The 8997-nt window shown below is 35.3% G+C and overlaps 1 non-coding gene across 1 annotated transcript; it reads left to right on the top strand.

Annotated features, from left to right (window-relative positions):
* Positions 1-3210: 3210 nt before the first annotated feature.
* On the top strand, positions 3211-3282 carry TRNAD-GUC (transfer RNA aspartic acid (anticodon GUC)). The gene has a single exon. It is a non-coding gene; the product is annotated as a tRNA-Asp (tRNA).
* Positions 3283-8997: the final 5715 nt, after the last annotated feature.

Here is an 8997-nt window from a genome sequence, read left to right as displayed (position 1 = left end):
GACATCGAACCATCGCGGCAGTTTATGAGCGTTGGCAGTAGCCAAGAAGGGACGCCCTAAAATGATAGGTACAGAGTCGTTAGTGACTTCTGTGTCGAGGATAACAAAGTCGGCTGGGTAGTAAAAATTTTGGACTTTAACCAACACGTTTTCAACCACACCCTTAGGATACTTAATAGACCGATCAGCTAATTGCAATGTCATTTTAGTAGGTTGCATCTCCTCTAGACCTATTTGTTTATATAAATAAAACGGGAGTAAGTTAACACTAGCCCCCAGGTCTAGTAGAGCGGTCGTCGTGTGAGAATCTCCTAAGGTGCATTGTACAAGAGGATCTAACGACCGGTCCTTGTACTTAACAATTCCATTATTTTTAGGATAAAGTTGGGAACCTGCTCGGTTAGAAAGGCGTCTTTAGGTATGTTGGTCTTACGCCTAGTAGTGCACAACTCCTTAAGAAACTTAAGCGTGGTTAGGTAGCTTTTTTTATAGCCGAGAAAAGGAAGGTTTATCGTTAGATTTTTGAAAATGTTCCTAATCTCCTCAAAGTTAGTATCCCTGGTTAGCATGGCTAATTTCTGAGGGAACGGTGGTTTCGCTCTATATTTAGCGTATGGCTCGACTTGATGTGTAACCTTGGCTTTCTGTTTCTTAGGTTGTGGTTTAACTGGTACCTCTACAGTGGTAGGTTCTTCAGTTTCTATTTCGTATCTAGTTCGATATCCGGTGTAGGGAGTACTGATGGGATAACTATAGGCATAGTTACTTTGTTATCAACCACTCTTCCAGAACGGAGAGTGGTGATGGCATTTTAGCTGACCCACGGATGTAGTTTCCGTACTAGTATTACCGTCTACCCCCAAAGGCTGTGTTTGTCGTTCTAGGGTTGGGTATCGCTTGGCCGGAAAACACGCTTTTGGTTGGGCTTTCTCTTGGGCTAACTGTTGGTTTAAATTATTAACGGATTGTAGAATGTGTTGGTTAGATTGAGCCATGGTTTGGAAAAGTTGTTGGCTCACTTGTATGAAGGTGTCAATACGATCCGGTTGTGTGGGTGTAGTAGTCACGTGTGGTGTGGTATTTGGAACTATCTCGTTGATTATTTATGGTGGATTGTGATAGTTATTATTTACCGGAACGATACCTCTATTAGCATTATAATTATTTATAACTACATTGACCTTGTGCTTGACCTTGTCGAGGTTGCGCTTTGGTTGTTATAATTATTATAATTACCCCGATCCCGTCCTTGTTGTGGTGGAGCTTGGTTATAACGTGCGGCGTTGGCCTAACATATTGATTATTGTACTGTATGTGTGACTGACTTGTTGGTTATTTCTCCAATCGAAGTTTGGATTTTGTCTCCAAGGGGTTAGGTTCACTATTAATGGAACAAGAATGTTCATAGGCTATAGGGACGATGGGAGTCGGGATGCTTCGGGACTCCAAATGAAACTACATGGATTTGAATTTACATTCATGACGGGGATAGGCTTTTGTTGTACGTAAATGGCCTCTACCTTTTTGTGAGGGATTCAATTAGAGTTTTAAGCTCGGGATCTGATTTAACCTCAAACATACTAGTAGCCTTAACTGTTGAAGAAGAACTAGCGGAGGGAGTAATCATCACTACCCCCAATTATTATTACGCTTTAGTCCGATCTTCCAAAATTTATATGCCTCTCGAGGCTCCTTTACTTAGGAAACTACCCCCATTCATTATGTCCAGGACTTCTTTATGGTGGTGTAGAAGTCCTTTGAGAAAGGCACGAACTAACGCGTGTCTTTTGCTAGGTGATGGTGTGGACACTCTATAAGGAGATCGGTGAAACGATTCCAAGCCTCGAAAATGATTCATGAGGATTCCGTCGAAAAGAAGTTAATCTTGGAAAGCATTTCATCCGTCTTTAGGGGTGGGTAAAAATGTTCCATAAACAGTGAACAAGTTTAGCCCACGAAGTCCACGAATTAAAGCGCTTTGGGCGTTAACCAAGACGCCGCTTATTTAAACTAAGGTGAAAGGGAATACCCTCAATTTAATTTGTTCCGCACCAACCGTAGGATGGTGGAATGTTATAAGGACTTGTTCAATCCCTACGATGTGCCGATAAGGTTTTTCATGGTCTAAACCATGAAAAACGGGTAACAAATTAAATATATTTGGGGATGCGGAAATCCCCAATCGGGTCTACTAGAACGATGCAAGATTTAGGGCTATCATTTCAAGGCTTTGTAGAAGTCGGAGAGAGGAGTCTCTTCTTCGCCGGGCATCAGGTCGTGATGTGTGTGAAATAGTAGCTAGAGGTGTAGTGGGTGGTATACTAGATAGACTTGTTTGTTGACGTTGTTGTGTAATTACGTTCGGTGTTTTTGTTCGGCCAGACCTTAATCTCATACAAGGCTAAAACCAAATTTAGCAAAACACATCAACACTCCAAACAATTCTGATATACTAGTATAAACCTCTAATAGGAGATGCGAGGTGCGGAAGAAAGGAATACCTGATTGCGTCCTTGCTTCGCTTATGAATAGCGTCTTGTTTACGCGTGTTCAGTGTGTATAACAAGTTAGGACACTGAAAAATTTTAAAAATCGAAGTTTGAAACAAACCTGTTGAAATCCGGGATTTTTGGCTTAGCAGTAGAGTGCTTCGCATAGAAGTGATCGTGCTCCTTGTTCCGATGACTTAGCTGGGGTCGCTCGGTCGGGGCGAGTCGGTCGTGTTCCGACTATAGGCGCAGTGCGCTGCGCTTTATAGCGCGGTCGCTTCGGTGTAATTTTGTCGCGAATTTTTTGGATTGAAACGGATAACCACGGTATGAATCAAACAAGGGTGGGTGGGTTTAATGGGACTTAAAAATGACTAATTCTACTATGAAAACAATGCTAAAGTGCACTAAGATGGCAGCGGCGCCATTTGATAAACGTAAAAATATTGAATAATTTACCTACGAAATGAACGATGAAACTCAAAACGTAAGTAAGCTAAAACTATTTATGATCCTATATGCTTATCAAAGATTTCACTACTCTCAATCCTATGAGATATAGTAGAGTAGGAAATTCGTTCCACTCCTAGTGCTCTAGCATGGAATGTTTTCTAATCTAATTAGTCGTTTTTAAGTCTAATGAGAGCTTTACGAAGGAGAATTATACTACGATGCAATATGAAAAGCCATATGTTGAATAAAACCCATTGAAATCTAATTGGTCGTTGTAGTATAGTGGTGAGTATTCCCGCCTGTCACGCGGGTGACCCGGGTTCGATCCCCGGCAGCGGCGCCATTTGATAAAAGATTAAAAACTGAATAGTTTACCTACGAAATGAACGATGAACTCAAAACGTAAGTAAACTAAAACTAGATTATGATGCTATATTTATCAAAGTTTCTACTCTCAATTCTATCGAAATAGAGTGGAGTAACAAATTCGTTCCACTCCTAGTTCTCTAGCATGGAATGTTTTCTAGTCTAATATGTCGTTTCTTAAGTCTAATGAGAGCTTTACGAAGGGGAATTATACTACGATGCAATATGAAAAGCCATATGTTGAATTTAAACTACGAATGCTATGGAAATATGATTGTTTTTGAATCTAGATAAAGGATTAGAAGGGAATTGAATCCACCTCGAATCCAACTTGATAACCTAACATAGATTCTTGTATCTCGATTCTTACGTTCTTACGGCAAGAATTTCGAGTTTTAATCCCTAGTGTTCATGGCATTTCTACCAAATACTAACTAGCATGTGAGGTCGTCCACCCATTCTCATGGCGAATCATGACCTTCTAGAGTGGAATAGATTCTATAACGCTTCTACAATAAACCACTAAGTTTTTATCAAAGCTTCATCAACCCCTCTAATGGAGGTTTTAGCCTTGAGTCATCAACCCATCATTTCCCATTGAATTATAACTACACATCATATCAAAATTCTAACTTTACTAATCTAAATTAAACAATAATTGAAATCTAATTAATTAACTAAGAATGAAATAAGAACAAGAATTTAAACTAGATCTATAAATGCAAATGACAAAAATTGAAATTGAATAATAATAACTATTTTATTTATCTAATTAAATGACGAACAATCATTCAAGGAATTAAATAAAAACAAGATATGAAACTAATTAAATTAAACTAATTAAATCTAAGGAAAACTAGATCTAAAATTAATTAATGGAGGCTACTAATCTAATTCTAATCTAGGTCTAACTATCTACCATTAACAAAGAGTGAAGCTTTGGTTTTTATACATTCAGATCCAAAAATCGTGCATGGGCTTGGAGCCATGTTTTGGGCCGAGAATCGGGGCCCAAAACCCAATTCTTTCGGTCCAAAAAGGCCTCTTCAGCTGCAGTTGGCTTCAACAGACTTTTCGTCCACTTCTGCTCCTCTGATTGGGTCAAGGATTAGACCATTGGAAATCTCTTTCCGAGCCGGTCGTTTTGACATAAGGTAGGCCCCATTCAGGTCCGAGTCCAAAGATACGCCCGAGGAAGTTCTCACGACTTGTGTGCTATTTACGCCTGGTCGACTTTTCAGCTTTTGGACCGGGCTTTAGAAAGGCTTTATCTTCTTCAATCTTGGCCTTTAATCACGGAACTCCTTAGTAACCGACCTTTGCTCCTTTATCTTGCTAAAGTGGCACATTTACGCACATAATGGACTTTGAAGCCCGAAATGCATAAAACACGTGTCGGTGTTAACTATTAATTATTATTCACATAATTGGTCTAAAAGTATGATTATTAAGGGGTTAAAACTACAATTTTGGGCTCTTATCAATTGCCCAGACCAGGAGATGAGAGAATAGATTAGGGTTTTTATTTATTGCAATTGAATATCATGCTAGTTTAGGTTTTATTTATTGTAATTGAATATTATGCTAGTAACAGACTTTTATTTATTGCAATTGAATATAATGCTAGATTAGGGTTTTATTTATTGTAATTGAATATCATGCTCCTAATCTCTACTTTTCTTCTAGTTGTGTAGTGTTCTAGAGTAAGAGAAGTATTCCTTGTGTTTGCCTTCGATAGTGATTTATTGAATGGGTGTCCAAGCTCACATAAAAGGAAAGAAGATATTATAACACATATATAGGAATAACATATAATTAGAAATAACTATTTAACGATGTTTCATCCATGAAGGCATCAACACTTGCTTAATTGCCCAATTGTAGTCTGCTTGTGAGAACAACATGAGGCAAAAGGTTCGTGAATCAAAGATATTGGTGGATTTGAATCTCTTGAATTTCTCTCTCATATTCTCTCTATTTCCAATTCTTAATATTAGTTTAATTAGTTAGTTTAGTTTAATTCACAATCTCTCGATAAAATACTTTTAATCCCTCGACACCTCTTTCCACTCTCGTCTTTCATAAGTGATACAAATCAGAAGCAGATTGATCAATACCCTACTCATTCTTAACTTTAGAGGGATATTAGGTTTTGATCTTGTGTGGTTTTGACCAACGAAACCCATCATCTATCATCCATATTCTCTTCCCATTTCCATTCCACATCCATAAAAACCACATGTATCCCTTTATAAGATATTCGAGTAAAAGGATGTCCAAAGCTTCATAAGCTTCCATTTTATAAAGAGATGAGCTTTCTTCCAAGTAAGGTTTATTCATTGGTGGTCACTAGTGAATTTGAATGGTGGGAACAGTTAGAATGGGAAGACAAGAATGTAAAGCAGCATATTGGCTTTAAAAGTCGAAAGCCATTAATCATACTTCCTAAACACCATTAAAACAGAGGTGGTATTCTTGATCTATATCCTTTTAACAATTTCAATGCCACATATTAAGCATGATAATAACTTTCTTGTCATAATCAATTCCTTATTATTATTTTTCAGTTGAAATTTCATGTACTAATATTACTCTGTAGATAGTACATAGGATTGCTTTCAAGACATAAACTAATTATGTTGTTTCATCAATCAAAACAAGGGTATTCTAGGCACATATGTTATAAAAACACGTAAACAAACTTAAAATCGTTAGGGTATTTATAAGTTTTAGATTAGGTCAATTTTTTGTAGATATGATATCCTAACTATTCTAACTACTCCCTAGAACTATTTTTTGTGACAATGTTTAAAATAGTTGGAAGATCATCATATGTACAAAAAATTAGCCAAATCTAAAACTTATAAAAGTTGTAACAATCATAAGCTGGTTTACAGGACCTAAACATTCATGTGACCTCAAACCATTTTCTATTCTCTCTCCACTTTATTGATTTTGTTTGACCCCACACACACACTCTCTCTCTCTTTTAATTCCTTTCTCCACACTTTCCAACTTCCGACCCACCCCACCTTTACATTATTTCACCTCAATATTACCACCACACCTTTTTCACATTTTAAGACTGTTCCAACGTGGAACAAAATAGCTAACGCTACACTACACTTGCTTTTCAACATCAGTACACTAGTACGCTCAATTTTTCCTTCTTTTTTTTTGCAAATTTTTATTATTTAATGTTAATTAATTATATTCTATTTTCAACATATTGGGGTGGTATGTTCAATTTATATACATTTAATTTCTCGAGAATTATTATTAAATGCCAACTAATTATAATTTTGCTCATATTTTGAAATTGTTATGTGTAGCATCTATTGAATGGATATGGAGTTTGAACATTTGGACTCAGATGAAGAAGAACATTCTGATATGGTTTATATGCTTGAAGTAATAGAAGATTGCAAATCGAAAATAGGACAAAATTTTAAGTCTATGGATGAAGCTTATGAATTTTACAACAATTATGCAAAAGTTGATGGGTTTAGTATACAAAGTAATTCTACTAAGAAGGATAAATAAGGTAATAAAATAACTAGGAAGGAGTACTATTGTTTCAAAGAGGGGAAACCTAAACATAAAAATGACAGAGAAAAGAAAAGGCGTCAGGGGATTGTTCGTGAGAGTTGCAAGGCAAAATTGTCAGTTTTGCTTTCAATAATTCATTTTACCACTATAAAAACTAGTATATATATATATTTGTCATTTATTATTATTATTTTGTTATTATAGTTTTATATTATTAGTTTATGATTTTATATAATATTTTATACAATAAAAAATGAATAAATTGATTATATATAATAACTATTAATTTTTTTAAATCGAATCAAATACTATCGGATGCGGATATGGCAGTGTCCAAATCCGTATCCGAAACTAGTTCAGACATAAAAAATTATCCGAATCTAAATCTAGATCCGAAATTGTCGGATAATCTCTGATTTTTTGAATACGAATTTGAATCGGATTCGAATATTTGGATATCCACTTGCACCCCTAATTTGGAGTACTTTATTGAAAGTTCGGTAGATAATGAAAGATAATGAAAAGCAGGTTGTCTACATGGTGAAAATGTCAAGTGCAAGAGATTCTAGACTGTGGAAAGTTGTATATGGGGGGGGTCGATGAACAATATTTTTTGTGTATGTCACAGAGGCAAAAATGTCATTTCACAGCATATTTTGTTACTTTGTTTTTATAAAAAATAGTGATAGTACGGAAAATTACAATTTTACCCATGTGGCAGACACAAATGTACTGTTTCAATTTTTTTTGTTTTTTTTATTATGGACCCCACTATATGTAAAAAAATAATATTTTGATTTTTTGTTTTTGTATTTTTAATTCGGTGAAATAACCGTTTTGCCCCCATATGTTCCTCGACCTTTCTCAAAACATAGTGGGCCCTGTGTATTAGACAAACAAAAAATAAATAAAAAATTAAAACAAATGTGGGGCCTACCATGCTGGAGTGTTGATGATGTGCCTTAATTGGCACATGCATGAGGCTAGGTAATGATATATCGGGCTGGCTACATCGACATACGAAAATGATATACGCAATCCTACCTACATACATAATGAACTAAGAGTTGATTTTTTGGGGATGTGATCCCTACAACATGGAGATCATCTCCAAAGAAAATCAGCTTCTTTGACCATGTCTAACCCTATCCAAAATTGAGTTTAAGTTTGAAATTTAATTATCTGACGGTCAAAAAATTTAACATTCTTTTGACAAAACTAGATACATCCAATTGAGCTGATTTTTTGTGGAGATACTATCCAAGGTAGGGAGGTCATCTCTACCAAAAATCATACCATGGTTTATACTATGCCCCACAACTTCACCCACAAGACAAACTAGCTAGAACCTAATTTTTTTGTGGATATATATGTCCAACAAACCATGAAGATCACTTTCACAAAATTTCATCTCATTTGATGATGTTTAACAATATCAAAAGATGATTGTAAAATCAAAAAATCTGGGCTGTTAAAAAACATTTAAAGTTGTCAACAATTTTTAAATAGGTTAGAGGTTTCCAAATAAGTTGAATTTTTGTAGAGTATCTATCCATAGTTAGTAGATCATATCCACAAAATATTAGCTTTTAACTCATCTTGTAAAGGAGTGTGGTATAAACCATGGTATAAAAAATCATTGTAAACGAATATATATAATTCTTTAAAAAGTAGTCACTATTCAAATCTAATTTTTTGTGGTTATGAAACACTCACCATAAAATCATACTTTTTATACCATAGTTTATACTACACCCCTTTACAAGATGAATTAAGTGATAATAATTTGTGGATATGATCTACTAACTATAGATAATATCTCCACAAAAATTCATCTCATTTGGAAATCTCTAACCCAATTAAAAGTTGTTGTAAACTTTGAATTTTTTTTTAATGGTTCAGATTTTTCGATTTTGCAATCACCTTTTGACATAGTTAAACATTCTCAAATGAGGTGAAATTTTATAAAGGTGATCTTTATGGATAGTTGAACACATCCACAAAAAACTAGATTATAATTCATGTTGTATCGAGCAGGTTCCGTTTACCATACTTTTTATACCATAGTTTATACCACACCCTCTTACAAGATGAATTAAGTGCTAATATATACGGGTTGACTACCTTGACAACTCCAATT

Source organism: Coptis chinensis, chromosome 3 (genome assembly GCF_015680905.1).
Source record: "Coptis chinensis isolate HL-2020 chromosome 3, ASM1568090v1, whole genome shotgun sequence".
Taxonomy (NCBI): Eukaryota; Viridiplantae; Streptophyta; class Magnoliopsida; order Ranunculales; family Ranunculaceae; genus Coptis; species Coptis chinensis.
Note: the sequence above shows the minus strand (reverse complement) of the source record. Positions and strands in the feature narration are given on the sequence as shown.